Source organism: Vicia villosa, linkage group LG3, assembly GCF_029867415.1.
Source record: "Vicia villosa cultivar HV-30 ecotype Madison, WI linkage group LG3, Vvil1.0, whole genome shotgun sequence".
Taxonomy (NCBI): domain Eukaryota; kingdom Viridiplantae; phylum Streptophyta; class Magnoliopsida; order Fabales; family Fabaceae; genus Vicia; species Vicia villosa.
The window spans coordinates 173,521,569-173,536,818 of record NC_081182.1 but is presented as its reverse complement, the minus strand read 5'-3'; the positions used below and the strand labels follow the sequence as shown (position 1 = coordinate 173,536,818).

At 23.9% G+C, this 15,250-nt stretch overlaps 4 long non-coding RNA genes across 4 annotated transcripts; all 4 read right to left on the bottom strand.

Annotated features, from left to right (window-relative positions):
* Positions 1-401: 401 nt before the first annotated feature.
* LOC131656928 (uncharacterized) lies at positions 402-917 on the bottom strand. Its single transcript, XR_009300382.1, has 2 exons — positions 605-917; positions 402-516 (listed from the first exon to the last, which is right to left on the bottom strand). It is a non-coding gene; the product is annotated as an uncharacterized LOC131656928 (long non-coding RNA).
* A 3,711-nt stretch (positions 918-4,628) lies between these two features.
* On the bottom strand, positions 4,629-5,144 carry LOC131656927 (uncharacterized). Its single transcript, XR_009300381.1, has 2 exons — positions 4,832-5,144; positions 4,629-4,743 (listed from the first exon to the last, which is right to left on the bottom strand). It is a non-coding gene; the product is annotated as an uncharacterized LOC131656927 (long non-coding RNA).
* Positions 5,145-8,862: 3,718 nt separating this feature from the next.
* On the bottom strand, positions 8,863-9,378 carry LOC131656926 (uncharacterized). The gene is made up of 2 exons (XR_009300380.1): positions 9,066-9,378; positions 8,863-8,977 (listed from the first exon to the last, which is right to left on the bottom strand). It is a non-coding gene; the product is annotated as an uncharacterized LOC131656926 (long non-coding RNA).
* Positions 9,379-13,092: 3,714 nt separating this feature from the next.
* On the bottom strand, positions 13,093-13,579 carry LOC131656925 (uncharacterized). The gene is made up of 2 exons (XR_009300379.1): positions 13,296-13,579; positions 13,093-13,207 (listed from the first exon to the last, which is right to left on the bottom strand). It is a non-coding gene; the product is annotated as an uncharacterized LOC131656925 (long non-coding RNA).
* Positions 13,580-15,250: the final 1,671 nt, after the last annotated feature.

Below are 15,250 nucleotides of genomic sequence, written 5' to 3'. Positions count from 1 at the left end.
GAGGAAAAGCTTTTAACTAATAGCAAGGAAGTAGTAGATATGCTTTAATGGTGGAGAAATTGGGACGAAAGATAAGAGTAACACATTGGAGAAGAATAACGAAATAAATAGTAAAAATCCTTAAGAAATTCATAAATAGACAGGCACAATACATTAGTATGACGGATAATGGCCATGCCCATAATGTGGCCTGGTTAGCCATAAGAGAATGAAACAATACATGGATTAAATCATGTAATAATACTAAATACATATATTTCTTAGAATTCTATGTGTTTTATGAATCAAACATCATAAAAAATAAAAAAAAATAAACAAAACTTCCGAAAATTGTTTATTAAAATATAAAGACAAAGACATGGTGAGTTATAAATATTTATGTAAATTTTGCAAAATATCAATTTCTCAATTACATTTTATTGCATATGATCTCATAAAGCATACACGAAATTTATTTATTATTGCTAGAATATATCAAGGATGAAGTAGTGTATGTATGCATCAGTACTCCAGCTCCTACAAAATAAAATAAAAACTTTTTATATATTTTATTTTGTAAATAAATTTAAATTAAATTTTACGATAAACAAAATAGGAAAATAACCTTGTCATGCAAAGAAATATGATACTAGCAATATTTTTTTTTACAATCTGCCACACACGCATCAAAATCACGGACTGGAGGATTTCTATTACACATATCAGGACACCTTATACAATAAGGTTCATTACCATTGTTAGAATTTAATTCTCGAGATTGAGAGATGCTTTCAGCTTGTACAATAATAAACATTATCAGTAAGATCATCACAACAAAACTTTTAATTTGACCGACAGCCATCACTCTGCTCAAATTCAGTTCAAATTTGCAACGTTGTGATAATTCAAACTTTGCACAACACTCACTTTGCAAAATGTTTTAATTAGACTCTTATTTATAGGGCACGTTCTTTTTTTTATTGAATTTATAAATTAGAATTTTTTTAAAGTACTTGGATATTTTATTAATAATATTTAAGACACATTAAAAGAAATGTACAAAAAATCCCTTGATTCAAAAAAAAAAAGAAATGTACAAAAATACTATTTTTTTAATTATATATTTGAGTTAACTCTTATTAAATAATCAATTACAATCCATAATATTTTATAACTTATATTTTTTTTATCGTGTTAATTAGGGGTGTTCGCGGTTCGGTTTGGATCGGTTTTAGGGCAAAAACTCATCCGATCCAAAGATAAATTAACTCGCGGTTCGGTTCGGTTTTGGATGATATGTTTAAGAAAATCCAATCCGATCCAATCCAATTTAATACGGTTTAATTTGGATCGGTTTTTGGATATCCAAATTATAAATTATATTTTTATTAATATTATAAAAATACTAATAAATCATTGATTTGATATAATATATATCATATAGTATATTAAAAATTAATATTGTAAAATGAGAATGATCTTGAAATAAATAAAATAATAAAATTAAATAGATTAAACTAAGCTAATAGATAATATTAAAAAATAATTATCATATAATAATAAATTTATGTAATATATCATACTAATACAAAATAAACAAGTAAAACATATATACATGCGGTTTGGTTCGGTTTGGATCGGTTTTGAAAAATCAATCCGAAATCCGATCCAAACCGTGCGGTTCTCACAAAATAACATCCAAACACATCCAATAAACTTCGGTTTTTTGCGGTTTTCGATTTTTTTGGATCGGTTTGCGGTTTTTATTTGGATTAGTTTGGATTTGAACACCCCTAGTGTTAATAATTAGCATTTTTTAATCCTTTAGATAAAATTGTTGTGGTGAGAAAGAGTTTTGCAACCTATTGTGTTTCTTCTCTAATCGATGAATTAGCCTCTATAGTTTCTCGCATTATATATTAAAATTCTAAGTATTTTGCCCCCTAAGAGGAAAAATTGTCCACCTGTAAAATTAATTTTTTTGATTTATCCACCTGATTTTTATACGTTTAGGGGGTGCCCAAAAATTATAAGGGGGTAATCCAATTTTTTTTAAAGGGGTTTAAATCAAAACTCGTCTATATGACAGGGGGATAAACGACTATTAACCCTTAAATCTATATATATATATATATATATATATATATATATATATATATATATATATATATATATATATATATATATATATATATATATATATATATATATATATATATATATATGAGGAGGGTTCAAATTACACCAATAAGTTACACTTTATTGTTACACTCTTTTATAACCATTGATTGTATTTTAATCTAACGGTTATTAAATAACCTCTTTTAGACTCATCATTGACACGATTCTTTCTAAAGATAATTTCCTCTATTTTGGTAATAAATAAAATATAATTTCCTAAATATTTATTAAATCCAAATATTAAAATTCTTAAATACTTATAAAAATTTTTATTGATTATTAATAAAAAAAATACTTTCTTCTTATTTTTAATATAATCTCAACTTTTGTATTTTTTTTATATTAACTTTTATTATATTATATTCAACTAAGGTAAATAATAAATTATGATTTTAAATATTTCTTAAAAAATCATAATTTTTTATAAAAAAAAAAATTCTTAATTTGAAACTAATTTCTATGTAATGTCCAAATTTGTTGTTTAATTAATATTAATATTCCACTTCCCCGCGTCCTTTTAGAAAAGGTTGATTGTTTACAAAATACAATTAATTTAAATTGCAAAAGGTGTAATATATTACTTTCCCCGTTTTCTTTTATATACAACTTTAACTTTTTGACTAATTTAAAAGTTATTCATTTAGATTATAAATTGACTAGATTCACTAATTATTCAATAAATCTAAAATGGTAAATTTGCTTATAATTTATGCCTAAGGATGTTATATAACAGAGGAGGGATCAAATTACACCAATAAGTTACACTAATTGTTACACTCTTTTATAACCATTGATTGTACTTTAATCTAACGGTTATTAAATGACCTCTTTTGGATTCATCATTTACAGGATTCTTTCTAAAGATAGTTTCATCTATTTTTGGTAACAAATAAAAAATAATTTTTTAAATATTTAATCAATCAAAAAATTATATTTCTTAAATACTTCTAAAAAAATTATTGATTATTTTTAAAAAAAAAATCTTCTTATTTTTAAAATAATCTTACTTTTTGTATTTTCTTTATATTAACTTTTATTATATTCAACTAAAGCAAATAATGAATTATAATTCTAAATATTTCTAAAAAAAATCATAATTCTGAATAAATATATATTTTTTTATAATTTAAAACGAATTTCTTTTTTATTAGAAATTCGTTATAAAAAATTATGATTTTTTAAGAAATATTTAAAATCATAATTTATTATTTACCTTAGTTGAATATAATATAATAAAAGTTAATATAAAAAAAATACAAAAGTTGAGATTATTTTAAAAATAAGAAGAAAGTATTTTTTTATTAATAATCAATAAATTTTTTATAAGTATCTAAGAATTTTAATATTTGGATTTAATAAATATTTAGGAAATTATATTTTATTTATTACCAAAAATAGAGGAAATTATCTTTAGAAAGAATCGTGTCAATGATGAGTCCAAAAGAGGTTATTTAATAACCGTTAGATTAAAATACAATCAATGGTTATAAAAGAGTGTAACAATAAGTGTAACTTATTGGTGTAATTTGATCCCTCATCTAATAGATATTGTATTTTTATATTCAATGTCTTTTGTTTTTTTAGTTTTAGAACAATATAAAATTTACAATTTCAAATATGTTTCGGTTGCCTAACTTTTAATAATTTTAATCACTATACTAAAATATTTTTTTTTCTTTGTAAAAATAAAGAAAATTACATCTTAAGTATAAGTTAGTTACTTTAGCTACTAAAAAGAAAATGTCTCTCTTTTTCTTCAATTTGATACTTGGATGACGATCCTTAAAATCAAAATGAAAATTTTAAGACTAATTTAATAATGTCGTTATAGAATTCAATGCATATATGTCCTTTATATTGACCAGTAAAGTATAGCACGTGTGGTTTTTAGATGCAACTATCCATGGTGTTGTGAGTGGAACATTTGAGCGATGTACCAAAATGAAATGAGAAAAGAGGGATCAAAGCAATGTTAACTTGGAGTCGAAGGGGTATGAAAAATTATGGAAGTGGAGACTCAAGTGATCCTTAATGTCATGATCTTTTCCAAAAGGATGGAAGCGGGGGAGGAAAAGCTTTTAACTAATAGCAAGGAAGTAGTAGATATGCTTTAATGGTGGAGAAATTGGGACGAAAGATAAGAGTAACACATTGGAGAAGAATAACGAAATAAATAGTAAAAATCCTTAAGAAATTCATAAATAGACAGGCACAATACATTAGTATGACGGATAATGGCCATGCCCATAATGTGGCCTGGTTAGCCATAAGAGAATGAAACAATACATGGATTAAATCATGTAATAATACTAAATACATATATTTCTTAGAATTCTATGTGTTTTATGAATCAAACATCATAAAAAATAAAAAAAAAATAAACAAAACTTCCGAAAATTGTTTATTAAAATATAAAGACAAAGACATGGTGAGTTATAAATATTTATGTAAATTTTGCAAAATATCAATTTCTCAATTACATTTTATTGCATATGATCTCATAAAGCATACACGAAATTTATTTATTATTGCTAGAATATATCAAGGATGAAGTAGTGTATGTATGCATCAGTACTCCAGCTCCTACAAAATAAAATAAAAACTTTTTATATATTTTATTTTGTAAATAAATTTAAATTAAATTTTACGATAAACAAAATAGGAAAATAACCTTGTCATGCAAAGAAATATGATACTAGCAATATTTTTTTTTACAATCTGCCACACACGCATCAAAATCACGGACTGGAGGATTTCTATTACACATATCAGGACACCTTATACAATAAGGTTCATTACCATTGTTAGAATTTAATTCTCGAGATTGAGAGATGCTTTCAGCTTGTACAATAATAAACATTATCAGTAAGATCATCACAACAAAACTTTTAATTTGACCGACAGCCATCACTCTGCTCAAATTCAGTTCAAATTTGCAACGTTGTGATAATTCAAACTTTGCACAACACTCACTTTGCAAAATGTTTTAATTAGACTCTTATTTATAGGGCACGTTCTTTTTTTTATTGAATTTATAAATTAGAATTTTTTTAAAGTACTTGGATATTTTATTAATAATATTTAAGACACATTAAAAGAAATGTACAAAAAATCCCTTGATTCAAAAAAAAAGAAGAAATGTACAAAAATACTATTTTTTTAATTATATATTTGAGTTAACTCTTATTAAATAATCAATTACAATCCATAATATTTTATAACTTATATTTTTTTTATCGTGTTAATTAGGGGTGTTCGCGGTTCGGTTTGGATCGGTTTTAGGGCAAAAACTCATCCGATCCAAAGATAAATTAACTCGCGGTTCGGTTCGGTTTTGGATGATATGTTTAAGAAAATCCAATCCGATCCAATCCAATTTAATACGGTTTAATTTGGATCGGTTTTTGGATATCCAAATTATAAATTATATTTTTATTAATATTATAAAAATACTAATAAATCATTGATTTGATATAATATATATCATATAGTATATTAAAAATTAATATTGTAAAATGAGAATGATCTTGAAATAAATAAAATAATAAAATTAAATAGATTAAACTAAGCTAATAGATAATATTAAAAAATAATTATCATATAATAATAAATTTATGTAATATATCATACTAATACAAAATAAACAAGTAAAACATATATACATGCGGTTTGGTTCGGTTTGGATCGGTTTTGAAAAATCAATCTGAAATCCGATCCAAACCGTGCGGTTCTCACAAAATAACATCCAAACACATCCAATAAACTTCGGTTTTTTGCGGTTTTCGATTTTTTTGGATCGGTTTGCGGTTTTTATTTGGATTAGTTTGGATTTGAACACCCCTAGTGTTAATAATTAGCATTTTTTAATCCTTTAGATAAAATTGTTGTGGTGAGAAAGAGTTTTGCAACCTATTGTGTTTCTTCTCTAATCGATGAATTAGCCTCTATAGTTTCTCGCATTATATATTAAAATTCTAAGTATTTTGCCCCCTAAGAGGAAAAATTGTCCACCTGTAAAATTAATTTTTTTGATTTATCCACCTGATTTTTATACGTTTAGGGGGGTGCCCAAAAATTATAAGGGGGTAATCCAATTTTTTTTAAAGGGGTTTAAATCAAAACTCGTCTATATGACAGGGGGATAAACGACTATTAACCCTTAAATCTATATATATATATATATATATATATATATATATATATATATATATATATATATATATATATATATATATATATATATATATATATATATATATATATATATATATATGAGGAGGGTTCAAATTACACCAATAAGTTACACTTTATTGTTACACTCTTTTATAACCATTGATTGTATTTTAATCTAACGGTTATTAAATAACCTCTTTTAGACTCATCATTGACACGATTCTTTATAAAGATAATTTCCTCTATTTTGGTAATAAATAAAATATAATTTCCTAAATATTTATTAAATCCAAATATTAAAATTCTTAAATACTTATAAAAATTTTTATTGATTATTAATAAAAAAAATACTTTCTTCTTATTTTTAATATAATCTCAACTTTTGTATTTTTTTTATATTAACTTTTATTATATTATATTCAACTAAGGTAAATAATAAATTATGATTTTAAATATTTCTTAAAAAATCATAATTTTTTATAAAAAAAAAAAATTCTTAATTTGAAACTAATTTCTATGTAATGTCCAAATTTGTTGTTTAATTAATATTAATATTCCACTTCCCCGCGTCCTTTTAGAAAAGGTTGATTGTTTACAAAATACAATTAATTTAAATTGCAAAAGGTGTAATATATTACTTTCCCCGTTTTCTTTTATATACAACTTTAACTTTTTGACTAATTTAAAAGTTATTCATTTAGATTATAAATTGACTAGATTCACTAATTATTCAATAAATCTAAAATGGTAAATTTGCTTATAATTTATGCCTAAGGATGTTATATAACAGAGGAGGGATCAAATTACACCAATAAGTTACACTAATTGTTACACTCTTTTATAACCATTGATTGTACTTTAATCTAACGGTTATTAAATGACCTCTTTTGGATTCATCATTTACAGGATTCTTTCTAAAGATAGTTTCATCTATTTTTGGTAACAAATAAAAAATAATTTTTTAAATATTTAATCAATCAAAAAATTATATTTCTTAAATACTTCTAAAAAAATTATTGATTATTTTTAAAAAAAAAATCTTCTTATTTTTAAAATAATCTTACTTTTTGTATTTTCTTTATATTAACTTTTATTATATTCAACTAAAGCAAATAATGAATTATAATTCTAAATATTTCTAAAAAAAATCATAATTCTGAAAAAATATATATTTTTTTAATAATTTAAAACGAATTTCTTTTTTATTAGAAATTCGTTATAAAAAATTATGATTTTTTAAGAAATATTTAAAATCATAATTTATTATTTACCTTAGTTGAATATAATATAATAAAAGTTAATATAAAAAAAATACAAAAGTTGAGATTATTTTAAAAATAAGAAGAAAGTATTTTTTTATTAATAATCAATAAATTTTTTATAAGTATCTAAGAATTTTAATATTTGGATTTAATAAATATTTAGGAAATTATATTTTATTTATTACCAAAAATAGAGGAAATTATCTTTAGAAAGAATCGTGTCAATGATGAGTCCAAAAGAGGTTATTTAATAACCGTTAGATTAAAATACAATCAATGGTTATAAAAGAGTGTAACAATAAGTGTAACTTATTGGTGTAATTTGATCCCTCATCTAATAGATATTGTATTTTTATATTCAATGTCTTTTGTTTTTTTAGTTTTAGAACAATATAAAATTTACAATTTCAAATATGTTTCGGTTGCCTAACTTTTAATAATTTTAATCACTATACTAAAATATTTTTTTTTCTTTGTAAAAATAAAGAAAATTACATCTTAAGTATAAGTTAGTTACTTTAGCTACTAAAAAGAAAATGTCTCTCTTTTTCTTCAATTTGATACTTGGATGACGATCCTTAAAATCAAAATGAAAATTTTAAGACTAATTTAATAATGTCGTTATAGAATTCAATGCATATATGTCCTTTATATTGACCAGTAAAGTATAGCACGTGTGGTTTTTAGATGCAACTATCCATGGTGTTGTGAGTGGAACATTTGAGCGATGTACCAAAATGAAATGAGAAAAGAGGGATCAAAGTAATGTTAACTTGGAGTCGAAGGGGTATGAAAAATTATGGAAGTGGAGACTCAAGTGATCCTTAATGTCATGATCTTTTCCAAAAGGATGGAAGCGGGGGAGGAAAAGCTTTTAACTAATAGCAAGGAAGTAGTAGATATGCTTTAATGGTGGAGAAATTGGGACGAAAGATAAGAGTAACACATTGGAGAAGAATAACGAAATAAATAGTAAAAATCCTTAAGAAATTCATAAATAGACAGGCACAATACATTAGTATGACGGTTAATGGCCATGCCCATAATGTGGCCTGGTTAGCCATAAGAGAATGAAACAATACATGGATTAAATCCTGTAATAATACTAAATACATATATTTCTTAGAATTCTATGTGTTTTATGAATCAAACATCATAAAAAATAAAAAAAAAATTAACAAAACTTCCGAAAATTGTTTATTAAAAAAATATAAAGACAAAGACATGGTGAGTTATAAATATTTATGTAAATTTTGCAAAATATCAATTTCTCAATTACATTTTATTGCATATGATCTCATAAAGCATACACGAAATTTATTTATTATTGCTAGAATATATCAAGGATGAAGTAGTGTATGTATGCATCAGTACTCCAGCTCCTACAAAATAAAATAAAAACTTTTTATATATTTTATTTTGTAAATAAATTTAAATTAAATTTTACGATAAACAAAATAGGAAAATAACCTTGTCATGCAAAGAAATATGATACTAGCAATATTTTTTTTTACAATCTGCCACACACGCATCAAAATCACGGACTGGAGGATTTCTATTACACATATCAGGACACCTTATACAATAAGGTTCATTACCATTGTTAGAATTTAATTCTCGAGATTGAGAGATGCTTTCAGCTTGTACAATAATAAACATTATCAGTAAGATCATCACAACAAAACTTTTAATTTGACCGACAGCCATCACTCTGCTCAAATTCAGTTCAAATTTGCAACGTTGTGATAATTCAAACTTTGCACAACACTCACTTTGCAAAATGTTTTAATTAGACTCTTATTTATAGGGCACGTTCTTTTTTTTATTGAATTTATAAATTAGAATTTTTTTAAAGTACTTGGATATTTTATTAATAATATTTAAGACACATTAAAAGAAATGTACAAAAAATCCCTTGATTCAAAAAAAAAGAAGAAATGTACAAAAATACTATTTTTTTAATTATATATTTGAGTTAACTCTTATTAAATAATCAATTACAATCCATAATATTTTATAACTTATATTTTTTTTATCGTGTTAATTAGGGGTGTTCGTGGTTCGGTTTGGATCGGTTTTAGGGCAAAAACTCATCCGATCCAAAGATAAATTAACTCGCGGTTCGGTTCGGTTTTGGATGATATGTTTAAGAAAATCCAATCCGATCCAATCCAATTTAATACGGTTTAATTTGGATCGGTTTTTGGATATCCAAATTATAAATTATATTTTTATTAATATTATAAAAATACTAATAAATCATTGATTTGATATAATATATATCATATAGTATATTAAAAATTAATATTGTAAAATGAGAATGATCTTGAAATAAATAAAATAATAAAATTAAATAGATTAAACTAAGCTAATAGATAATATTAAAAAATAATTATCATATAATAATAAATTTATGTAATATATCATACTAATACAAAATAAACAAGTAAAACATATATACATGCGGTTTGGTTCGGTTTGGATCGGTTTTGAAAAATCAATCTGAAATCCGATCCAAACCGTGCGGTTCTCACAAAATAACATCCAAACACATCCAATAAACTTCGGTTTTTTGCGGTTTTCGATTTTTTTGGATCGGTTTGCGGTTTTTATTTGGATTAGTTTGGATTTGAACACCCCTAGTGTTAATAATTAGCATTTTTTAATCCTTTAGATAAAATTGTTGTGGTGAGAAAGAGTTTTGCAACCTATTGTGTTTCTTCTCTAATCGATGAATTAGCCTCTATAGTTTCTCGCATTATATATTAAAATTCTAAGTATTTTGCCCCCTAAGAGGAAAAATTGTCCACCTGTAAAATTAATTTTTTTGATTTATCCACCTGATTTTTATACGTTTAGGGGGGTGCCCAAAAATTATAAGGGGGTAATCCAATTTTTTTTAAAGGGGTTTAAATCAAAACTCGTCTATATGACAGGGGGATAAACGACTATTAACCCTTAAATCTATATATATATATATATATATATATATATATATATATATATATATATATATATATATATATATATATATATATATATATATATATATATATATATATATATATATATGAGGAGGGTTCAAATTACACCAATAAGTTACACTTTATTGTTACACTCTTTTATAACCATTGATTGTATTTTAATCTAACGGTTATTAAATAACCTCTTTTAGACTCATCATTGACACGATTCTTTATAAAGATAATTTCCTCTATTTTGGTAATAAATAAAATATAATTTCCTAAATATTTATTAAATCCAAATATTAAAATTCTTAAATACTTATAAAAAATTTTATTGATTATTAATAAAAAAAATACTTTCTTCTTATTTTTAATATAATCTCAACTTTTGTATTTTTTTTATATTAACTTTTATTATATTATATTCAACTAAGGTAAATAATAAATTATGATTTTAAATATTTCTTAAAAAATCATAATTTTTTATAAAAAAAAAAAATTCTTAATTTGAAACTAATTTCTATGTAATGTCCAAATTTGTTGTTTAATTAATATTAATATTCCACTTCCCCGCGTCCTTTTAGAAAAGGTTGATTGTTTACAAAATACAATTAATTTAAATTGCAAAAGGTGTAATATATTACTTTCCCCGTTTTCTTTTATATACAACTTTAACTTTTTGACTAATTTAAAAGTTATTCATTTAGATTATAAATTGACTAGATTCACTAATTATTCAATAAATCTAAAATGGTAAATTTGCTTATAATTTATGCCTAAGGATGTTATATAACAGAGGAGGGATCAAATTACACCAATAAGTTACACTAATTGTTACACTCTTTTATAACCATTGATTGTACTTTAATCTAACGGTTATTAAATGACCTCTTTTGGATTCATCATTTACAGGATTCTTTCTAAAGATAGTTTCATCTATTTTTGGTAACAAATAAAAAATAATTTTTTAAATATTTAATCAATCAAAAAATTATATTTCTTAAATACTTCTAAAAAAATTATTGATTATTTTTAAAAAAAAAATCTTCTTATTTTTAAAATAATCTTACTTTTTGTATTTTCTTTATATTAACTTTTATTATATTCAACTAAAGCAAATAATGAATTATAATTCTAAATATTTCTAAAAAAAATCATAATTCTGAAAAAATATATATTTTTTTATAATTTAAAACGAATTTCTTTTTTATTAGAAATTCGTTATAAAAAATTATGATTTTTTAAGAAATATTTAAAATCATAATTTATTATTTACCTTAGTTGAATATAATATAATAAAAGTTAATATAAAAAAAATACAAAAGTTGAGATTATTTTAAAAATAAGAAGAAAGTATTTTTTTTATTAATAATCAATAAATTTTTTATAAGTATCTAAGAATTTTAATATTTGGATTTAATAAATATTTAGGAAATTATATTTTATTTATTACCAAAAATAGAGGAAATTATCTTTAGAAAGAATCGTGTCAATGATGAGTCCAAAAGAGGTTATTTAATAACCGTTAGATTAAAATACAATCAATGGTTATAAAAGAGTGTAACAATAAGTGTAACTTATTGGTGTAATTTGATCCCTCATCTAATAGATATTGTATTTTTATATTCAATGTCTTTTGTTTTTTTAGTTTTAGAACAATATAAAATTTACAATTTCAAATATGTTTCGGTTGCCTGACTTTTAATAATTTTAATCACTATACTAAAATATTTTTTTTTCTTTGTAAAAATAAAGAAAATTACATCTTAAGTATAAGTTAGTTACTTTAGCTACTAAAAAGAAAATGTCTCTCTTTTTCTTCAATTTGATACTTGGATGACGATCCTTAAAATCAAAATGAAAATTTTAAGACTAATTTAATAATGTCGTTATAGAATTCAATGCATATATGTCCTTTATATTGACCAGTAAAGTATAGCACGTGTGGTTTTTAGATGCAACTATCCATGGTGTTGTGAGTGGAACATTTGAGCGATGTACCAAAATGAAATGAGAAAAGAGGGATCAAAGCAATGTTAACTTGGAGTCGAAGGGGTATGAAAAATTATGGAAGTGGAGACTCAAGTGATCCTTAATGTCATGATCTTTTCCAAAAGGATGGAAGCGGGGGAGGAAAAGCTTTTAACTAATAGCAAGGAAGTAGTAGATATGCTTTAATGGTGGAGAAATTGGGACGAAAGATAAGAGTAACACATTGGAGAAGAATAACGAAATAAATAGTAAAAATCCTTAAGAAATTCATAAATAGACAGGCACAATACATTAGTATGACGGATAATGGCCATGCCCATAATGTGGCCTGGTTAGCCATAAGAGAATGAAACAATACATGGATTAAATCATGTAATAATACTAAATACATATATTTCTTAGAATTCTATGTGTTTTATGAATCAAACATCATAAAAAATAAAAAAAAATAAACAAAACTTCCGAAAATTGTTTATTAAAATATAAAGACAAAGACATGGTGAGTTATAAATATTTATGTAAATTTTGCAAAATATCAATTTCTCAATTACATTTTATTGCATATGATCTCATAAAGCATACACGAAATTTATTTATTATTGCTAGAATATATCAAGGATGAAGTAGTGTATGTATGCATCAGTACTCCAGCTCCTACAAAATAAAATAAAAACTTTTTATATATTTTATTTTGTAAATAAATTTAAATTAAATTTTACGATAAACAAAATAGGAAAATAACCTTGTCATGCAAAGAAATATGATACTAGCAATATTTTTTTTTACAATCTGCCACACACGCATCAAAATCACGGACTGGAGGATTTCTATTACACATATCAGGACACCTTATACAATAAGGTTCATTACCATTGTTAGAATTTAATTCTCGAGATTGAGAGATGCTTTCAGCTTGTACAATAATAAACATTATCAGTAAGATCATCACAACAAAACTTTTAATTTGACCGACAACCATCACTCTGCTCAAATTCAGTTCAAATTTGCAACGTTGTGATAATTCAAACTTTGCACAACACTCACTTTGCAAAATGTTTTAATTATTCTCTTATTTATAGGGCACGTTCTTTTTTTTATTGAATTTATAAATTAGAATTTTTTTAAAGTACTTGGATATTTTATTAATAATATTTAAGACACATTAAAAGAAATGTACAAAAAATCCCTTGATTCAAAAAAAAAGAAGAAATGTACAAAAATACTATTTTTTTAATTATATATTTGAGTTAACTCTTATTAAATAATCAATTACAATCCATAATATTTTATAACTTATATTTTTTTTATCGTGTTAATTAGGGGTGTTCGCGGTTCGGTTTGGATCGGTTTTAGGGCAAAAACTCATCCGATCCAAAGATAAATTAACTCGCGGTTCGGTTCGGTTTTGGATGATATGTTTAAGAAAATCCAATCCGATCCAATCCAATTTAATACGGTTTAATTTGGATCGGTTTTTGGATATCCAAATTATAAATTATATTTTTATTAATATTATAAAAATACTAATAAATCATTGATTTGATATAATATATATCATATAGTATATTAAAAATTAATATTGTAAAATGAGAATGATCTTGAAATAAATAAAATAATAAAATTAAATAGATTAAACTAAGCTAATAGATAATATTAAAAAATAATTATCATATAATAATAAATTTATGTAATATATCATACTAATACAAAATAAACAAGTAAAACATATATACATGCGGTTTGGTTCGGTTTGGATCGGTTTTGAAAAATCAATCTGAAATCCGATCCAAACCGTGCGGTTCTCACAAAATAACATCCAAACACATCCAATAAACTTCGGTTTTTTGCGGTTTTCGATTTTTTTGGATCGGTTTGCGGTTTTTATTTGGATTAGTTTGGATTTGAACACCCCTAGTGTTAATAATTAGCATTTTTTAATCCTTTAGATAAAATTGTTGTGGTGAGAAAGAGTTTTGCAACCTATTGTGTTTCTTCTCTAATCGATGAATTAGCCTCTATAGTTTCTCGCATTATATATTAAAATTCTAAGTATTTTGCCCCCTAAGAGGAAAAATTGTCCACCTGTAAAATTAATTTTTTTGATTTATCCACCTGATTTTTATACGTTTAGGGGGGTGCCCAAAAATTATAAGGGGGTAATCCAATTTTTTTTAAAGGGGTTTAAATCAAAACTCGTCTATATGACAGGGGGATAAACGACTATTAACCCTTAAATCTATATATATATATATATATATATATATATATATATATATATATATATATATATATATATATATATATATATATATGAGGAGGGATCAAATTACACCCGAAGAGTTACACCACGAGTTACACTCGTTCAATAACTACATCTCGAAATGATATTTTTTAAATTCAACCGTTGGATTGAAACATAATATCATATAGATCATACCTATAAAGTTTGAGCTTAATCTATAATGATTTACTATATCATCAAGATATCCAAAGATTAACGTCAAAATGAGCTTTCATATAACGTTAATTTTGATGTTATTCAATGACATAGTAAATCATTATAGATTAAGCTCAAACTTTATAGGAATGATCTATATGATATTATGTTTCAATCCAACTGTTGAATTTAAAAAATATTATTTTGAGATGTAGTTATTCAACGAGTGTAACTCGTGGTGTAACTCTTCGGGTGTAATT